General features: G+C 34.9%; 1 pseudogene; it reads left to right on the top strand.

Moving 5' to 3' along the window:
• Positions 1-10,059: 10,059 nt before the first annotated feature.
• On the top strand, positions 10,060-21,259 carry LOC105042115 (microtubule-associated protein 70-2-like; annotated as a pseudogene).
• The last annotated feature ends 798 nt before the right edge of the window (positions 21,260-22,057 follow it).

Below are 22,057 nucleotides of genomic sequence, written 5' to 3' on the forward strand. Positions count from 1 at the left end.
TTCATTCCAATCCTTTTTAGATTTGAGAATACTAATACCATCGACTACAATGGTGGATGTGTGCGGTCTATTGATTATGATACTTCACATATTATAATCAAGTACTTGAATAAAAATTTTCATGCGAGCTTTTCAATAGGTATAATTTGTGCCATTGAAAAGTAGTGGTCAATTTATGGATTGTCCTTCGACAAGTGAATCTCTCAATTATGTTATCATGATCTTTTTTTCTTGATTGTTAGATCAATATCTAGTTGAGAACCAAGCTCTGATACCACTTGCTACCTAGCTAGACAGTCCAAGAGGGAGGGTGAATTAGGTTATTAAAATTTTAACTGAGAAGTGTAGTAAATAAAAGTTGAACTAAGAATAGATTAAATAAATGAGAGAGCACACACACAAACAAAGCAAGTTTATAGTGATTCGGTGTACTTCAAGTACCTACGTCCACTTTCTAAGTGATCTCTTGAGAATTTCACTATGATCACTTGATTACATTGAGTTTATTTTATTCGAACTCATAAATAAATCTAATTGATTTTAGCTCAGATCAACTAATCAAAAACTTTACATGCCTTATCCTAAAGCTCCCAATCCAATTCAAGATTTGGATTAATCCAATCATTCAAGTTTCAGCTCCCACTGAAACTATTATAGAAATTTCAAAATGAAAGCAGTGTAACAATTAAAAACTCTTTGAATGGTTGATTTATTGTCATTGAAGCTTGCTCGAAGAAGCCTTGAATGCTAGCAATGAATGTACTTAACTTCTCTTTGATTGCACTTAGAAAATGTCAAGAGGAATTTTTTTGAGGTAAGTGAATTCTCTTGAAAGCTAATGAATGCTCAAAATGCTCTTTCTCTCTTAAATAGTGTCATCTTTTTTGTTCTCTTTTTTTCTTTTTAAGTCATATTAATTTCCTCCAAGTTCTGAATGATTTAAACCTAAAAGTAGCCATTTTTGATTGTTAGATGTGGACAATAGCTGTTGAAAATAAGTTTGGACAAAATTGGGCTCGTTGCAGAACTAGCCATTATACCTATTAGAAGCACTCAAGTTGGGTCGAAATGGTTTTGAGTCGGTTTGGTTTGGATTTGAGTTAGCTCCACTACTTTTTGAGTCAGCTCGACTTTGGCTCTTAAAGATATAGCATTCTGTTTCTCCAAGAGAGCCAGCTCTGATTTTAGATTGAGTCAGCTCAGTTCTCAGCAACCTAATTTTCAACCTTTTGTTCTACTGAGAGAGTTGGCTCCGATTTGGATCGAGTCAGCTTGATTCTCAGAACTTGAAATTCAATCTTTTATCTTTCTAAGAGAGTCAAGTCAAATTCAATCCAAATCAGCTTGGCTTCATGTCAAACCAATCATGCCAGTCCCTGTTTGTGTCGAAGTTAGCTCGATTCACAGGTGAGTCGACTCCGAATCTTCAATGAAGCTTTTCTTAAGCCGTTTGTCTCCAAAACTGATTTTTCTTAATTCAATTGATCTTCAAACATATTTTGAGCCTTCTAGTAGTATTTTCTTTATACAAAAATATTTTTTAAAATATTTGAGAGATATTAGTATCATTTTATACTCTAATATTTTATTATTAAATTATTAAATAAATTTATTTTATATAATTATTGCTAAGGATATCAACCACATACTTATATTCTATTTCAGATAGCTTGACTTGAGGATTTTGTATGGCAAAATGAATTAGAAGCAAACTTGATATCTTTATTTTAGATTAGATTTATTGAAGTTGATGAAAAACTACTAAATTTTATTTTGTAAGATATTTAATTTAATTATTTGAATTAAAGTTAAACATTAATTATTTAAATTTTATTCCTTTGTTGCTTTACAATATTACGATGAGATACCTTGAATACTTGTGGAGGGAGTTCTTCATGAGTATGCATAATTGCCATGACCTCTGGCTCACGATCTCAGATCAGGAGCATAATAATTTATATAGTGTTAGAGCATAAGTGGATAAATTATGACATATAAAATTAGATATAGATATGAGTATAAATAGATAGACATTAGAGATATTGGGATGATAACTTATATTATTTATGACATAACTTAGAAATCCTAAATTTGACACAAGTGTATTGATGGATTTGAATTAGAGTGTGCAACAGAAGCATAGTGGTCTAAATTATTTTTAAGTTAATCAAATTAAGCATCTAATTTGAAAAATATTATGATGAAAATTTAATTTTGAAAGTAGAGGATGACTATGAGTTGAGGTAAAAGTAATCTTGAAATTTTGAGAATCTAAGCAAAAAAAATTTTGATGATGAAATTTCTTTTAGAAGGAGAGAATATAATATCCCAACCCCAGCAACCACAAAAATCTCAAAGCACCAAAAAAAATAAAAAAAGGGGAGAAAAATAGAGAGAAGACTCCTAATGGGAGTCTTCTTCCCTTGTAATGGTAGACTCCTGATGTACTCAAAATTAGAGGCTAGGAGAGAATCTAAGTTCTCCCCCTCACCTCTATTTAAAGGACCAAGTCTCTTATGAAATCCCCCACTGCCAGCCTTCGGATCATCATTGGAGAAGCTCTCTTCTCTTTCGAGTTTGTCGTGACCTCTCACTATGCCTGTCGGAAATAGGTTGGAGAGCCTGTTGGCCCAAAGTAAGCCTCATCCCTCCTTCGTCTCTCTTTTCTGGTTCTTCCCATCACATTAGATAATGCCGCCAACCGCCAATTTCATCGAAAAATCTAAAAAAGAAAATCTCCTATTTTTTCTTTGCTTTTGCTCCTCCTCTTTCTGGTTTTTACGATGCTAATGGTCATCGCTGACTATCGATCTAGAATATTTGGGCTGTGCTGTCGTGGCCCTAGCTGCCGTCGACCATAGCCATCAGCAATGCTCCAATCTAAGGAACAAATGGGGACCTCCCCTACTCCATTAAGAAAAAAAGAAGAAGAAAGAAAAAAAAGAAGAGAAAAGAAAGAAAAAGGAAGAAAGAGAACTGTTGTGGTCAAAGGGTCGAATGACTTAGATGGTTGGCTTATGCCTCCGTATCTGCATACGTGAGGTATTGTCCGTTTTGACTCATGACCATCTTTAGGCTTCAGTAGGCCTTTAGGCTTCAATGGGCCTTGATCATTTAGAGCCTCACGGTTTTGTCCTTTAAAAAGTGCCTCACTTGGGAGAGAAGGTTTCAATCTATATAAGCCATATTTTCTCTTGACTCATAATCGATGTGGGACTAAAGAAGCCCTCTCTACACCACAACACAGCCCCCCAGTCAAAGGGAGTATGTGTGGATATGAGGCTTTTCCACAGACGGTGCCAATGTTGTGGTCATGGATCAAGGGGTTGAATGGCTCAGATGATTGGCTTATACCTTTGCTTCCGCATACGTGAGGTATTATCTGCTTTGACTCATGACCTTCTTTAGGCTTCAGTGGGCCTTTAGGCTTTAATGGGCCTTAATCATTTAGAGCCTCACGATTTTATCCTTTAAAAGGTGCCTCATGTTAGGAGAGAAGGTTCCAATCCATATAAGTCATATTCCTCTTGACTAATAACCGATGTGGGACTAAAAAGCTCTCTCTACACCACAATAGGAACAAATGAAAGAAAGGAAAAAAAAGAAAAGGAAGAGAGAGTTCTCTCTGTTCCTTTTTTTCTCTCTCTTTCTCTCTTTAGGATTGTTTCTCTCTCTATGGATTTTCTCTTTATAGAATTATTTCTCTTTCTAAAATTAATCCAGTGAAGGATTTTCTTTTGATGATTTTTTTCAAGCTTAATAAAGGATTCTGGTCTGCAGTGATGAGACAATATACTGATAACCACCTTGGCTAGATTAAATTCTTCTAGATTCAATTATTTGTGATTGCTGTTGAACTATATATACATTAGTTTATTCGTGATTTGATTAATTTGCTTTCATCGAATGGACTGGGATTTGGATTAGTTATGTTCTATTTTGATTAATTTCTTTCTTCTCCAAAATTCTCTATCTACTTGATTTATGAAATCAGTAAAAAGTCTGAGTTTTGTAGCTCTGAGTTCAAGTTGACCCAGTAGAGAGACTTCGAACCACCTAATTTGATCATGAGCGAATAAAATTATAATGATCAGATCGATCTAGACTGATGGATGCAACTACAATTCATTATGTTTACCTAGATTATTTGTATCTTTTTTTATTATTGAACTTAATTATGTATAGGGATGTAGTTGTCTCAATAAGAAAATTTTGAAAATAAATTTATAAAATTATGTGAATTTATTGAATACATATGAGATAAGTAATGCGACTCTTTTTTTCTAGATTTATTGGCAAAATATATAGTATTTATATCATTGAATTTTAAATAATATTATTTGTGATTTATGAATATGAAGCATAATATTTTTATTGGTTAAATCTATTATAGAATATTATTGATGCATTATCGAAAGCATTGATTTCATTATCGAGTTATGATCTATTGATTTTGATTTTGGATGGTTTTGTATATTATTCGATTGAAATATAAAACTGATTTAATCAAAAGGAAAGATTTGAATTAAGATGAATTTTGATTTGCACCAAATATCAGGATCAGCCACCTCATCAGCTTTCAATCGGCCCTTTGCTCGAACACCAACCAAGCTCGAGGTCAGACTTTACCGACCTTGTGATCGGATCTCACCAAAGACAGAAGACGAAGCCCTATGTTTGATGATGGATGGCACTCCTGAGCCTCGAATGCAGTCATCAGCATAAGGCCTTAGTCCAATTTTGGACCTCCAGCTCATTCGCCCATATGGGCAAAATTCACAACGACCTAACAATTTTGATGGGAAGATTCCCTATCTAAACAATCTATCAGAACGTGGCCTAATGACCTAAAGAATCAGGCCTAACGACCTATGGATTTCAGCTAGCGGCTGTGGCTCCACCTCAATATAAAGAGGTATGAAGATGACCTTCAGGTAAGCCAAATCGGAAAGAAGAATATCACACCTCCTACTCTTGCACTCATCATTCTCTCTCTTTTCTCTACTATTTTCAAGCTTAACGATCGGAGGGTCCTCTACCGTAGAACTCTCAATATGAATAGACTTGTTTTGTAAATTTTCTTTTAGTGCCTCCCTCCCTGATTGGCATCCTCTCTCTGCTGCATTTGCCTCGGACTGGAGTCTTGCAGCAACATCTTATATTATCTTGATTTGTTACGCTCTTCCAACTTTTGTTTCTTTTTTAAGTTTTTAAGAGAGATTTAGTTTTATATTACAAGTGAAAAATAGTTGAGAGAGTAAGTTTGGCTAGTACGTAATTTACCCTCTAATTGCATGAAAGAAAGAGAGAATTTTATCAAACAGTTCACGCCTACTTATTTTACTCTGTAAATAGGTCAAAGGAACCATTCTTATTCATTGGCTTTTGGGCTTCTACCCTCCGCTTAGACTTTGCAACAACGATATTGATATGGGCTACCAGGAGCTAGTTGCACACATTCAGCTCCAGCAAAGTAACCTTGATTGTTGCAAGCCGTGGTGCAATCCCAATGATAGCTTTTACATGGTCCAATGCAGAGTTCGTTTGGAGGAGGTCCAACACCATTCACAGCTCCAGCTGCAGCTGATGAGATATAAGCAAGCACTTTTAATTATCTAATCCATTTATAAGCAATATAAAAGAATTTTGTGAAAATGATCTGCTTTAGTTCACCTTTTGTAGATGTAGACTACTCATAATTTTAATCAACAAAAAAATGTAATATAAAAATTTTGAATGCTTTTGCCCTTCACTCCATTAACAACTCTAGCCACTCAAACTATTGAAAAAAAAAAAAAAAAATCATGTATGTATCATAAAATTATGTCGGTTCACTATAAAAAAATACATTCATTATAAATTACTCTACTTAAATATACATCTGAAGTCTATCCACCGGGTGGGCAGGGTGGGGTTTGTGAGGAAGGCATTTGAAAATTTTTAAAACAGGGCTATTATTTCCAAAAGGAAAAAATTTATTTCATAATTCCTATGATATAAAAATGTTCTTATGCACATAAACTACAAATATAGAGTTCAGTGGTTCAACAATATTCTAGACAATTCATGATTATTAAGCAGATAATTCCTAATAAATTCTCTCATCATAAATTATTTCATAGAACTAGTTAATCAATCATTTGAATCATTTAATATTTCTTGAAAAGTATTTTGATTAATTTGATAGCTAAAGTGCTAATAAATCACAAATTCAAATAATAGGAGTTGGCATGAAAAGTATTAAAAAAATCATACAATCCATGTGCAAGACAAGATACTAACCTGATGCTACAAGGAAGATAACTAACACAACAGCAAACCAGAACTTTATAGAGGCAAATGTAGGATTTTTGGGCCCCATTTATGACCGTCCTCCACTCTATTCGAATTATGGTGCAGGACATGGTAGAGGCCCGACTATATATACCCCTAGAAATGTTTTGATGTGATAAGATAGTAAATCTTCTAAATGTATACTCATATACACTCCAGTGGGCATGGTACATTTTAGCAGATTGCTGGTAAATCTTTTATAAATTCTTAAAATTAATGCCGTGCAATGGTAAATATAGTATTGGATCTTTTGTAGATTCTCAAAAGCTCATGCAATGTTAAATATGGTATGAGATCTTTTATAGATTCTCAAAATTAATGTGCATGAAAAGGTAAATATGTTATTAAATATTTTATAGATTCTTGAAAGTAATGCCTATGCAATGGTAAATATGGTGTTAGTTAAGTTATTGGGACTGCAGTTTTGATTATAATTTTTTGTGGTTTGGGTTCGGCTACTTTACTAATACATGCCTCTTAGTCTCTACTTTTCTTCTTTTCTCTTCTTTTCATGCTGGTGGTTTTTGCTTTATTGTCTAGCTGTATCTAATATGGTTTCTAATCTAAATAAAAAGGCATAAGACTCACCAAGTAGCTACCCCATAATTTCTACAATTTTACCTAATTTACTTTTCTATTTATTTCCTAGTATATTTTTGCTTTCATAGTAGAAGTAAGATGTTCTTCAATTCCAAGCATACCAAGCACATGAAATGCATATCAAAAAATTATAATAAAAATATAAGTACTCCACTGAATTCAACTCACCAAAGTTTTGGTCCCAAACTAGCTAGATTAGGTATGTAAATTTTATCATCCATCTTACTCTATGTAGGACCACAATTTCTTAAAAAAGGAACAATATCAAATCCTTTCTTACTATTTCTTTCTATGTGATTTTTGTTTTTCTGTACCCTATTGTCTTCTATATGTATCAAACTACCCCTTCATACTGGTGCATTCTTTAACCCATTTATATATATTTGAATTATCTACGTTATTATTTTTTCAATTTATCATCAATTGCTGTCATCTCGACCTTTTAAAAATGACTTCATTTCTATTATATCTTTTCTCATATTATTACACATGCATCTAAGATTTTAATTTTGATGACATTCATCTTGTGCACATATTTTTATTTGCCTAACATTTTGTACCAAAATGCATAGCTAGTTGTATTACTATCATATAAAAGTTTTCCTTCAACTTGGAACATATCTTGTGATCATATAATGTCCTAATTTTAATTATCTATTTTATCCATCCTACTTTTATCCTATGTATATGTATAACATCCTCTTTAATCTCCCTTTGTTTATGAATAATCAATTCTAAATAATTAAAATGATCATTATTAGGAATTTCATGATCCTCAACCTTAATGCTACCTTTATCTTTATTTTTAATCCACTTATAAGTTATACAAAAGAATTTTATAAAAATAATTATTTTATTTTACCTTTTGTAGATATGGAGTACTTTTAATTTTTATCAAGAAAAAAAAATGCAATCTAAAAATTTTTGAATGCTTTTGCCCTTCACCCGATTGACAACTCCAACCATTGAAACATCAAAAAAATGCATGCAACTATCATAAAATTATGTTGATTTGCTATAAAAATATACATTTATAATAACTCACTCTACTTGAATATTCATCTAAAGGGTTTCCACTGGGTGGGAAGGTTGGGGGCTGTTAGGAAGCCATTTAAAATTTAAAACTAGGCTATTATTACAAAAAATAAAAGGATGGTTTTAGATTCCCATGACATAAAGATGTTCTTATGCACATCAACTACAAATACAAAGGAATTTCAATGATTCAACAAAATTTCAGACAATTCACCTAATAATAGAGACCAGATACATCAAAAAAAAAAGAATAGAGATATTTAAATTTTGAAAAAAAAGGAAAAAATTTGGCCACAAGATCTATTTGATCATGGCTTTACTACCACAATCAGCAGCAATAATAGCATTATATATTAACAATCAAGATTATTAATATTTATCACATGCACATTAAATGATTCATTAAAGAGATCCAACATTTGGATGAAGATAGTAAAGATAAAGAATACATTTAACCACAAGATCTATTTGATTATAGCTTCACTTCCGCAAATGCAAAATTTGAATGGAGATAGTAGAGAGAGAGGGAGAGTTCTTTGAGTAAGTCTATTTAACACATGCACATTATTTTATATATTAAAAAGAAAGAAAATTTGAATAGAAACCATAGAGGCAGAGGGAGAAAGAGATCCTTTAGTACGTCATTGATAGCTCATGATAAACCTTCAAGATTATTAAGTAGATAATTCCTAAATCAACTACCTTATCATCAAGTATTTGGGAGAACTAGTTAATCAATAATTTGAATTATTTAATATTTGTTGAAAAGTAATCTAATTGATTTGATCAAGTCTTTCTATTCCCTAATTCCAATAGAGAAAAGGATTCTAGTGCATATTGGTTTTAGGCAAAACCCTAGGAGTTTGTCTATAAAATCGATCTTATTGCCCGCTCTAAGCATTCCACTGTTGAAGCCTCCTCCATTACCACCAATCATCGTGTTTTCTTGATTTTCTATTATATATTTTCACCGAATTGCCATAAGATCTCGCTCAAAATTGAGGGAGCCATCACTTGGATGAGAAGATGCCCTAGTTCTCAGATCAAGAGTGGATTGGTATATTAGTATTTGAGTTAATCATTAATAGAAGAAAAAATCCTTCAAATAATCATCTACATGATTATGTATATCTTATATACATCGACATGTGTATTATGCATCACTAAATTGATGCTGCATGGATTATAATGTTATCGAGTCTAATTTTGTATGAAACTTATTAATTTGTACTTAATTATAAAAATCATGTAGAGTAAGAAAAATATGACTTTAACATAATTGATAGGATACGTGAAACATCTAGTTGGTAGGTCATGCAAACAATATGGTGTACGTGCTAAGACAGCTCTGGGTTGAGGTGCAGTATTAATTTCATCTATCAAAGGTTGGAGCATGACTGTAACTAGTTTAATGCCAAAAAGTTAACTCTAGATAATAAACTGTATAATTTTTAAGTAATTACAACTCTTTATATTTATTATAATATATGATTGAAGAAGAAAAATATCTTTCCATGTAACAACAAGAATTCTTTTAGTCTAACTCCAAATGTGGCTCTATTTTTTACCATATCCAAACTATTTTTACTTCTATTTCGTTGCTGTTTGTTTTCATTTGCTACAAGGTGATTGCAATGCCCTAATCACAACATCCATACCACCTCCTAGATGCATCATATATATATATATATATAATATATATATATATATATATATATATATCCAATTCCATCATCTTTTTAGATTTTTTTTCTTTTTCGTCCCAAGAAGACTTTAGATTTTTTTTTTTTTTTTTTCCGTCCCAAGAAGACTTCAATCTTCTTGATTTTTCTATTTGCCTTCTTAAAACTCATCTAATGCATGCCACTTATGGAATACTAATAAGTAAAATATAGGTCTACTAATAAATCACATTCAATTATTAAATATTTATTTTATTGTAAAAGACCCTTTCTACCTCCCAAATAAAATAAAAATGACGCAAGAAACATTATAAAACAGTTATAACGGCTCCGCTAACACCAAAAAACAGCCGACCGTCTACAGTTATAACGGCTCCGGTAGCACCAAAAAACAGCCGACGGTCGACAGCATGCACAACGGCGATGCTCCTGAAGACTTGAAAGGTAATTTACATGAATATAATAACATGAAAGGCCGCCCATTCCCACTCGTCCCACTGAGAAGAACAGAAGGAGAAAGAAAAGAGAAACATAGGGTTCCCTTCGCTCCATTTTCTCCTCGATCGACGAATCGAAACCCTAGAAAAAAAAGGAGAAAAGAAAACTTCCCTCGGCCAGAAAAAACCCTGTGCCCGCCAAGTAGGAGCGATTTTACTCCGTTCTTGAACCGCTCCCACTTTTTCCCCCAATGGCGGATCCGAGAAGCCGTGGGGAGGGATCCTCGGCAGAGGCGGCTGGCGGCAATGCTGCGCCATTGCTTCTGGCGTCGGGGATGTTCAAGGGGGAGAATAGGTCGGCGGGGGCGCCCTGGCGAAGAGCGCCGATCCGGGCGAGCTTGGATGCCGAGGAATTCATAAATCTGCTGCACTGATCGGATCCGGTCAGGGTGGAGCTCAGTCGGCTCGAGAATGAAGTCAGAGGTGGGAATGTGGTCCGAACGCGTGGATTTCGATTGTCTCGTCTTAGTTTCGTCGCCTCGTAGGCTCCGGAATAATTGGATTTTTTATGTTTGATTTAATTTTTATTCAGATAAGGAGCGGGAATGGGGGGAGGTTCATGCGGAGATTAAGGCGCTGAAGTTGTCAGAGCGAGCCAGAGAGAAAGCGGTGGAAGATGTAGTTCTCTCTTACTTCCTCTTTATTATATTGGGCATTCAAACGAACATAAACTTTACTGAATATTTGTTCCCTTCTCTTATCATTACCTCATTTTTTACGGAAGTCTCTTTCGCTTGTTTATTTATGCGAGTCTTATGTGAATGACGATTAGTTTAGGCCTTTTTCTCTGGTATCATTGTCAAAGTTCCTTCTTCCTTTTTTTTGTTCTTCTTTGTAGATTGAGTTCGATTTGGAAAGTTCTCAATTTTCTGTTATCTTTTATAATATTTAGTTTTATTGTCTAGCATTTTATCATGAAAATTTTCATTTAGATATGGCGGAACAAATTGATATGCTTTATGATCAGGTTCCTCTATGGAGATACTTCTTTGCATATTTCTCTAGCTGTAAGAACTGGATATAATGCATGTTATTGTTCCATCTATCTAGATCAGAGAGATCTTATTTAATCTCAACAATTCAGTAGGAACTAGTCTCTGGAAATTTAAGCTGTACTTATTGACTCCAAGAAATAAGTCATAACTTGATACAATTTATTAAATTGGTACTGAAGACTTCCTTTAGTTCATGTTTGTCTAATATTTCTCCTATTTCCCCCAAATTACCATTTTTGATATAGGTAAATAGCAAACTTAGGTTTGGTTCATTGTTATAAGCCTTGCTATAAGAAAAGTTGTAGAAAGCTGAGTTTTGCCTATTCTTGGATGCAATTATGCTATCTTTTCTGCCAGCTTATGGAGCAATTGGCAAAGATGGAGGAGAAGCTCAAGTTAATGGAATCTCTTCTAGAAAACAAAGTACCTACAGGATATCTTATTTTCGTTCCCACTATTTTTAGTTATCATGTGGAGATAGAGGTTGATGAAACACAGAATTCCACAGAATCTTGAAATCAAGAAGATAAATGATGAGAAGAAAGCATCCATGGCTGCCCAGTTTGCTGCAGAAGCTACTCTTAGAAGAGTTCATGCTGCTCAAAGGGAAGATAACATGCCTCCTCTTGAAGCCATTCTGGCACCAGTTGAGGCAGAATTAAAGCTTGCCTGCCAGGAGGTATTACATACCATGGTCCTGTACATCAAAGCTTTCCATTTTGATCCCCCTGGTTATCAGAAATTAAAATGATGCTGGAGTATGCCATAGGATATATTTTCTTACTAAAATGCTCTTGGTTTTAGAAATTTGTGGACCGTTCAAGAATTGCTTGCAAGCTTTTAAATGTTATGCTGAATACTGCTTTTCTTTTTCTCCTAACGTACATATTAGTATATTACTATTTTTTTTTTACTTCATTTATTTGTACAACATTTCCAACCATAGTAGTGAAACTGGACTTTCTTATAAGCGTCACCTTCGCCAAGCTATGTAGTGAATGCTGGTACAGTGGCTTAATTGGTGCTTTTGTCTCCTCACTAGAAAATATACACAGGACCCTGTTTTTGTTTTATTGTTCATCTGATATAATATAAAATCTAAAACAATCTGTCTGTTAAAATAATGCCAAATAGCAAATATATGAAGACAGTTTTGATTTCCCTGAGTTCATATATGGCATTGCTCCAAAAGAGCGAACTGCAAATGGGGAAGGACTGCCAAAGCTTGTACCCACACTTGTTGATATGCTCTTCGTGCATGACCATGAAGTGATGTCAGGGCATCTTGCCTTCTTTAGTAAATCATATGTAGCATTGTGAGGACTACTTTTGGCTAGCAATGTGACAGCTCTGATGTGCTTTTCCAGCGAACTAAAAGATGTCCTGTAATTGCTTATAATGGTTTTACTATTTGAGTTTGTCTTTTTACTGCGAATAAAAAGTACAAGACAGCACAATTCACTAGAGCTACTATTTTGCAGATTGTGAAGCTGCAGGATGACAACAGGGCATTGGATCATCTAACCAAATCACAGGAGGCAGCATTGCTAGAAGCAGAAAGAACTGTACAGATTGCTTTGACAAAGGCTTCCATGGTGGATGATCTACAAAACAATAACCAAGAGTTAGTGAAACAGATTGAGATGAAAGGATGACTGAGCCTATTTATTATAGAGATGAATTTGGTGTTCGAGTTGCCTATCTTTTGCATTTTTAGGAAGACAACAAGATATTGGACAAATTACACCGTCAAAAAGTTGCAGAGGTTGAACAGCTTAGCCAGACTGTTCAAGAGCTAGAAGAGGCTGTTCTTGCTGGAGGTGCAGCTGCAAATGCTGTGAGAGATTATCAGCAGAAAGTTCAGGAGATGAATGTGAGCCATTTTCCTTTCATGCAGATTTTGGAATTTGACACAGTTCTTTACGTTACCATTTTAGTCCCTGCCAGGATTCAAGAACCACCTGTAGTGCTCTTACTCATTCACAACCTACCATGTTCCTCAATATGCATTATTTATTTAGGAAGAGAGGAAAACCCTTGACCGTGAACTTGCCTTTGCAAAAGTTACAGCAAATAGAGTTGCAGTCATAGTAGCAAATGAATGGAAAGATCCTAATGATAAAGTCATGCCTGTTAGACAGTGGCTTAAAGAGAGAAGATTCATGCAAGTAAGCTGTAATTTTTTACTGTATCTCTTACTGATCCGTTCCATTCAAATATATGTCATAAGATACTTCTTTATGTCATTGTTATTTTTCCTGGTTATATATTTATTATACTATTTTCTTGAGGGCGGGTCTTGGTGCCACGATAAAGTTGCTCTAACATGACTTGGGTGTCACTAGTCAGAGACATGGAAATATCCTGTCTGTATATAGAAGTAAGGCTGCATACATCTGACCCTCCCTAGACCTCACAGTGGTAGGAACCTTGTGCACTGAGATGCCTTTGGTTTTTAATATTTGTACTACTTTCTTGCAGCCCACCTGTGTACTTTTAGTGTGAATAAGGAATTATTCTACTTCAAAATATTTTTTGCAGGGAGAAATGCAGCAGCTTTGGGATAAGCTTTATGTAGCACAACGTGCTGCAAGATCTGAACCTCAATTAAAAGTAAAACTTGCAATCATACCTCTCGATTCTGATCAGATTTGCCTTGTTAAGTTACATGGAAACAATTACATTATCATTCTTTTGATTTCTCAGGAGAAGTTCCAGTTGCGCATCAAAATATTAGAAGAGGGATTGAGAATGTCCCCTAGTTGTTCCAGCCACACCAGTGTAGAAGGGAAGAGTGCAACTAATGGTCCTTCACGTCGCCAATCCCTTGGTGGAGCTGAGTGTGCATCCAAGTCATCTCCTAATGGCTTTCTGCCTAGGAGATCATCATCTTTTCAATTGAAATCCACTTCCTCTAGGAGCACCAGTGCAGTGCTGAAACATGCAAAAGGAACATCAAAGTCATTTGATGGAGGCACCAGGTCACTTGACCAGGGCAAAGTCCTTGCAAATGGAATAGGCCATTCATTGAATAGATCTTCTGATGGTATTAGAGACAGCAAAACAAATAACAGTTGGAAGGAGAATCCAGATGAGAAGCCTGTGGAATTAACTAATGCTGACACAAATGATAGTCTCTGGGTTGTTGTATGACATGTTGGAAAAGGAGGTAATCACCTTAAGGAAAGCAGGCCATGAGAAAGTTCAAAGCCTGAAGGACAAGGATGATGCAATTGAGGTACATACTCTTTTGGCATTTTAACATTTAAGCATTGAGGCTTTTCAAAATCCACCTAACTTCTTGGTTCTTTTATATTGGTATGAAGATATTGGCAAAGAAAGTAGACACTTTGACTAAAGCAATGGAAGTGGAGGCTAAGAAAATGAAAAGGGAAGTTACTGCCATGGAGAAAGAGGTTGCTGCTATCTGGGCAGAAAAAAAGCAAGACAACAGGGCCAAGCGGCTTGGTAGTTCCTAAGGTTCAGTAAATACATCACAGATGCTTCCTGGAAGGTATGTCTGATAAGCCATTATAGTGCTTCCAGTATACTGTATTGAAGTGATGCCTGTATGACTGTATCAACTTTTAAGATTTTGAGGCACCTTAACTCAACCTATTTATAATGGAAAAGAGTTGGAGGTTGGCTTAATATGGTTGCCTACCAGATTCCAAAGCATTGCTTTTCCTGTGCACTGTCCACAGGAGATGGAGGAGAAAAAAGAATAATGGGAAAACGGAGGAAAGAATAAGAAACAGGACACCTATCCTCTGTACTTACCCTTTCCTTCCATGCCATGTGATCCATCTTGAAAAATAGGGAAAAAAATGTGCATTACAGATGCAAGACACTCCTTAAATGATGAAATTTTTCCAGGCTTTTATTGATGATCTTGCTGCGGGTTTTGTCATGACCCTTTTTTCATTTAATTGTCTTATCACATTGAAACTGATTAATATGCAAACTCTTTGTAGCTTGCCCTGTGTGTTTATTCTTAATCGAGTATTATGTATAATTGATCATTATTACCAAATGAGATCCCTTTATGATTGTCAATATATGGCATGCTTAATATTTGACATCTAGGATCAGTCAAAGATTCAACAATAGCCTATGGTGGCAAATATTGTTATTATTATTGATACAATATTTTGTATGATGATCATTATTGCCACTGTCTCTAATCATCTTTGATCTTCTATTGGTCTACAAAATAGCTGGGGAACATTAATGTAGTCAGGGAAGACATTGGATGTTGATGGCTACAAGTAGGAAGTCTCAGTTCAATAAGCTCATAATTGAAAACTATTTGTGTTGTTCTTTAGTTAGTAGGGGACTACAATTTAACAAGTGTAGGCCCTTCTATGGCAAATTTTAGCAAGTGGGGGCCTGCCAATTATAAGCTAATGGCAACAGGTGGTACTTTCTGGGTGTTGTCAGGCAAAATCTCTTGCCAACTATCCTCTCCATCCTGTTTCTTGTCTTGCCAATGAGCCCCTATTTTCTTCAAGGATGTTATCATTTGTCTTCCTTATTTGGATAAAATCTACAAATCTCTTTCTTTGGAGAGTAGTCCCAGTCAAGTAAATGGAGGCTGTTTACTGTTTAAAAGAAAGGGAGGTTGCTGCAATTTGGGACCATCTGCCAAAAAATAAAAAAAAAGAAGGAAATCCTATATTATTTTCAGAACAGAGTTGAAGCTTCTCTCATTTGATATTTTGATTTAGGAATTTCCTGCAGGCTGTGAATTCAAACCACCTTGCTGAATGTGAGAAAAGATCAAAATTTGTGGTTTAGAATTAGATTTTGAACTTGAAAACTCAGATTTACTTGATCTTTGATCTCAAGCCACATTTGGTCTCCCCCCTTATAGTGGGATGAGAGGCTGCAACAAGATACAGCAACATGACAGTAATCTAGACTGCATGAATCATTGTACCATTTGCTTGGAGAAGTCAATGGATGATTGATAATTGAGGTTCAATGATTTTTATCCATATTGAAGAGAAAAAGAAAATTGTAGTTCTGTCCTAATCACTTTTAGAACAAGTGATCATACCAAATATGCCAAATTGAGTTTTCATGTCCTCCAATCATCACATGAAGAATTATAGGACTAATGTTGTTAGGAACAGCATTAAGTTGTAAATCATAGAGGGGATTAAATTGGATTGATCATGGATATGATCATTGATCATTAGATTTCATTTCATATTTCTTCAATTTTTTTTAAAATGTAAAAGTTGACAAATTAATTAATTATAAAGTAGATGCATGAAGAATAAAAAGCCATTCATATAACAAATCTAGTTTCCACCATCGTATACATGTCAATGAGACAAGCATCATTTCTGGTTATTCAAGATATTTATATACAACCTAATGACCTATCAATTCAGTTATCCTTTTAGGTAGAATTTTTTTGGCAAAAAGGAACCAAATTTCAACAAATTGATTTCTTTTCATATTTCTTCAAAAAAATTTTAAAAATGTAAAAGTTGAGAAATTATAAAGTAGATGCATGAAGAATAAAAAGCCATTCACATAACAAATCTAGTTTCCACCATCATATACATGTCAATGAGACAAGCATCATTTCTGGTTATTCAAGATATTTATATATGACCTATCAATTCAGTTATCCTTTTTGGTAGAATATTTTGGGCAAAAAGGAACAAAATTTCAACAAATTGTTCAAAATATGAAAATCTAAATCTTAATTCTGCAAATTCTATTTTTTCTTTATTTTGTACTCTTTAGAAGCCAAAAATTATGACAAGTGCTAATTTGATATGCTTGAAGTTATAAAGGATAATTAAGTAATTCTAAAAGCCATAGCCCAATAAATTGTATAAAATGGACTTCCACATTATGTAATATGTAAACAACATGATCAGGTTGAATCTTACAAGCTAAGGGATTGCATGATGCATGATACAGCTCTAGATCTTATAATCCTAACCAATCCTCATCCAAGAATGAGATCCAAATCATTTACTGATTTGCCAAGTCAAGAATAACAATCTACTGTTTCCTCAACTTGTGAGCATCCCTTGCATGCTCCAAGCATTCAAGATTAGCTATGGGCAAGTTTATGCAATGCAAACAGCCATAAATGACATTTGGAGCATATAGACCGCCACATTAATAGTGAAGGGAGAAGAAAGCAAGAATCATGCTTTATAAATACTGGACAGCAAGGAGGGTGTTCTTAGTGATGGCAAGTTTAAAAGGATTTCACATGATCAACCATGCCTTTGAAATTTGAATGAACGAAATCTAAAAGGGAGAGAAGGAAGCTGGATGTGATTGAAAAGTACATTCACAAAAAAGAAAAGGTTTTCTTCAAGTTTAAGATTGCAATTAGACAACACTTTTATCCGAGGTTATCTAAGTAAATCTGGAATGATATGAACTGCATAATTGGCTATGTTGCCTTCGAAAGATCATTGTATGGATTTCTTTTTTAAGAAAAATAATACTATGAAGTAAAAGTGTTATTATTTTTATTTTAAAAAATGCTGGATTCGCTGAAGGTATTTTCATTTGGATTATAGACTTGATTTAAGCCCCTATCCTCCACATCACCCCCCCTCCCCGGTCTCTCTCTCTCTCTCTCTCTCTCTCTCTCGCTCGCTCGCTTTTTGTCATCTTTTTCTATCTGATTTGAAAAAAGGATTTTAACACCATAAAAATAAGCATGATAGAACAAAGAATAGTGGTTTGCTTCTAGGATGCAAAAAAGAGGACATGCTTTGGACTTTTTATTGGAGTTATGGTAACATCAGTCTAAGATCTGGTTGTGTCAGCTAAATAAGAATATATGGTATAGATGTCCTATTGATGCTTTACTTGCCAGTCAAATCAACCAAGTTGGGAAGGTAATTGAAGAACCAGATGATGTATATTCAGCTTCTGATGGCTTTGAAAGGAGATCTCTAAAGATCTAGAAGTAAGGGTGATGATGGGAACAGATCGGGTCAAACAAGCCTCAAGTCATACCTGACACATTTATGACCTAGTTGAAAATTGTCTAACCCAATTTTCTTATATGGATCCATCAACCAACCAATCCAATTATGGCTTCAACTATCAGTTTATGTACATTAACAAATTGAAGAAGAAGACAACCAGAAAGAAGGATCTGGGATTCTACATCAAATAAATTGAGAGAAAGGTAAGATGGAGCATAAAACATGTTGCATCCTGAACAGTTATTTGTGTGACTTTTATTTTCAGCATCTTTTTGTTCTTTCTCGTAAAAATAAAATGTACGGCCTTCTGACTCACTACCAAGTCCTGGGTAGTGCATAGCGCATTGCAATATTACCAGCATCCTTGGGGGGCCTAGGTATGTGATGGAGGGTCTGAGCAACCCATATTCACCTACAGGATGTTGGTGCCAAACCTGAACTCAACCCATTTACGATTGACGTAGTCTCATTGAACCAAATTCAAGCTGACTGTAAAAGACTCTTCACCCAAATTCATTTATTTAGGCAGCTACAGGCAGATTTGTGGGTCTGGGTTAGAAATTGCCAACTTATATCTCACATGCAGTTGATGTGTTTTTTGGGTGATGAGGATCAAATCCAGGTAATCAAAAAAATATTTCCTTGACTAGTTGGAATTACTTATGTGCACCATCCAATGACTATCCTAGAACTTGTGGTTAGTAGTCATAGGTAAACAATTCACAGTCTAATAGTCTAATCTTATGGTGCACTTAAATGTTTGTCACGCTATGTTGGATACTGATGTTTGTCATCTACCCGTTTGGTGTAGACTTTAAGAAAACTGTCCTTTTTTCTTGTCCATTCATACTCTTAGATCTGATTGATAAACAGAAGTTTACTTTATTGTAAATCAGATCTTCAGATTTATTTCTAATGATTCCTCCTTTTTTATGCTGTCTACTTCTCAGTGCTTGGATTTTAGATGGTTGGGTAGAGAACTTTGTTCCACTTAGTTGTTTAACTTTCACTTAGAAGGATAGAAGAGATTGCAAGTTGAGGATCAAAGAGATTGCTAATTGTGTGAGTTGGACTCCGCATCTTCTTGTAAATCATAAACTTCTTTTGCTAAGAACAATTGACGATACTGGAAACCAAGTGATTCTTTTATCCCGTTTTATTTCTTTGTTGTGATCAGTTAGTTGTTGTATGCTTTCTAAAGAGCTCAGGTGAGAAGGTGCTGTAGATAAAGTTCTGATGGAACTGTTATCTAATCTGTTTCTTTTTCAAATCAGTCTGATTGGCTGATAATCTGATATCATGAGGAATATGGGGTTCCAATTGTTTCATGAGCACTCTCAACTCAGAGAAAGAGAAAAAAAAACAATGGTTTCTGACCATCCTTTAGGATAAAAATGAAAAAGACTGGAGATCTCTTTTTTTTGATAGAATGCTTTGTTTTACCACTCAGAGAAAAAGGGTGGACAAGATAGTTTGTATTTAAAAAAGGGTGGAATAGGGGCAATAATTTTTTTACCTATAATCTTTTTTCCTCTTTCTTGTTCATAGTTGTCTAGAGGCATTTCTATAAGCTTGTTCGGGCTCAAGGTTTTCCACATGTAATAGTGGATTTAATTGCTTACAATCTTTTCAATCTACAGTTTGCAATTTCTTACAGAAAAGTAGATCGAAGATCTTGTCAATGAGGATCAACTAACACAAACGTAATATGTTTATGGTCAAGGAGATGTGCATCGAGTTCATCTATATGATGATGAACACAAGACATGGATAGAGGATTAGCAAACAACAAGGATGCTTGCATTTTCTCAAGACGGGAAAAGACAGCATCTAGGGCTTGAAGTAAGAATTCTATTAAAAATGATCCAACACAGAATTGTACTAAACATGATCCAGTGTCTTGATTAAATGTGCATATGATCTTTTCCACTGGAAGGATGATTTGTGCCAATCACTAAGATTGAACAAACAATGGAAATTTCATCGGTGAAGACAGTTTGACGAAGCCTGCTTTTGGCTTTTGAAGAGCCAATGACATAAAAATCCATGGGAGAATCCTCTGTCAACTCTGGCAGTAGCATCTATTTAGCATATGCTGTGATCTATTTAGGAAGAAAAAAATCATGACTTATAAAGAGAAGGGAATTTCAAGTACGGTTCATCTCAGGATAGCTTTACAATGGCTGACCGCCATTTATAGTTGTTGAACCCTTTGAGCCTAACCTTGATATGTCTACAATAATTTATGGCTAAAAGGGAAGGAGATTTATCATTGTGGAAAGAAACAAGGGATTATAATCTCTCCTGTAATCCATCAGGACTGATGCTAGATCTAGATTATTTTGATGTTGGGTTGTCTTCATTAGATATTTCCAAGTTCAGTTTGATTAGGTGATGAGCACTGCAGAAGCCTTGTCTCATCAAATGTAATGCCATATAGCAAGCTGTTTGTACATTAGCAGCTCACTTTTTGCTCTAAACTCAGCATCAACTCGCTTGACTAATAAATGATCTGAGCTTGAGCTAGGATTTTAAGCTCAAAATATGAACAAGCTAGACATTAGCTTCCATGTCTGGCTTCATTAAGTGCCACCATATATAAATGAACAACAGATAAGTATTACGAATTTAAATTTATTTTTATCAATAAAATATTTATATCAGTATTTTATGTATTACATGAATAACTTGGCATATAATGGAATTTTATTGGCTGTTAGATAACAACTGAAACATTTATTAAGTTCAGCCATCAGATGGAGATCTAGTTTCTGGGATATAAAGACCTTGGATCATAAGCAAAGATCCAACCATAATCCTCCCCCACCTGAAGTTTCAAATAAGGCCTCTCTCTTTGTTTTGCTTTGTCATCCATTTACCCCATTCTCCTCCCTGATTAGCTTGTATTCACATCTTCACCCTTATACCATTCAGAACTAGTTGTTGCAGCTGCCGCAATCTCCAAAATTTTCACTACTGCTGCAGTGTTCATAGATAAAGGCAGCCCCTTGCTGTTCAATGTTCACTGCCATCCTCCCCCTCTCTCTCTCCTCCACCATGCCGTCACTCCCTTTTGCGATATTCTCCGAACCCTTCCCCTCCCCTCCTCAAGCCCTTTGATTAGTGCTGCAAGGTTGATGTAGTTCTCCATGTTATACAGTGCCTTATATCCTCTTCATATATGCATTTCAGGTCTAGTAGAATTTTGGATTCGCTTTTGTTTCTATCCTTCATTCGCATCTTGTCAAACTAATGTTATCACATCTAATTGTTCTTCTTGCAGTAAACTTTGCATTTCAACTTGCAAATCAGAAATAGTATCTTGCTGCTGCAGTCAAAAGAAATCAATTGACAAAGGGAAATCTTATAAAGTCTCAAATCCTGTAATGCTGTATATAATAAAATAATTAGCAGATATTCTTCTCAAATCCTGATGGTGACTCTGGATGGTGTTCTTTTAAATTGAATTAGTTTGCTATTTATACCCTTACAGACTTCTAAGAGAATTTATGATGTACAGGAACATGGATGATGCGGAACCTTCAATGACAATGAATTCAAATCGAAAGCAGCTCAGGATTCTCAAAGAGATCCATTTCTCTCTTTTTTGTTTTTTTCTTTCTTGTTTCCTTTTACTTTGTTCTTCCTTCATTGATTTGATGGTCAAAATCAGCACCGATCACCCTGCGATCATCCAATTTGAGGGTGCAAAAATCAGAGTCAGTCTGCATCTGACATGACTTGCTGTAATGCAGTGGAAGTGATGCTGAAATTTGGCTAATCTTATGACGCGCAGTCTCTTTGATAGGGTGATGCTTATTGGGTTGTTGTGTAGGTTGAGGGCCTTCATTTTTCTCCTATCTATTTGTAATTTTAAGTGTGATGGTCTCCTTTTCTCACCCCAGTTTGTGCATATATGATTGTAGTTTAGATGAGGATGC

This window comes from Elaeis guineensis, chromosome 3 (assembly GCF_000442705.2).
Source record: "Elaeis guineensis isolate ETL-2024a chromosome 3, EG11, whole genome shotgun sequence".
Classification (NCBI taxonomy): domain Eukaryota; kingdom Viridiplantae; phylum Streptophyta; class Magnoliopsida; order Arecales; family Arecaceae; genus Elaeis; species Elaeis guineensis.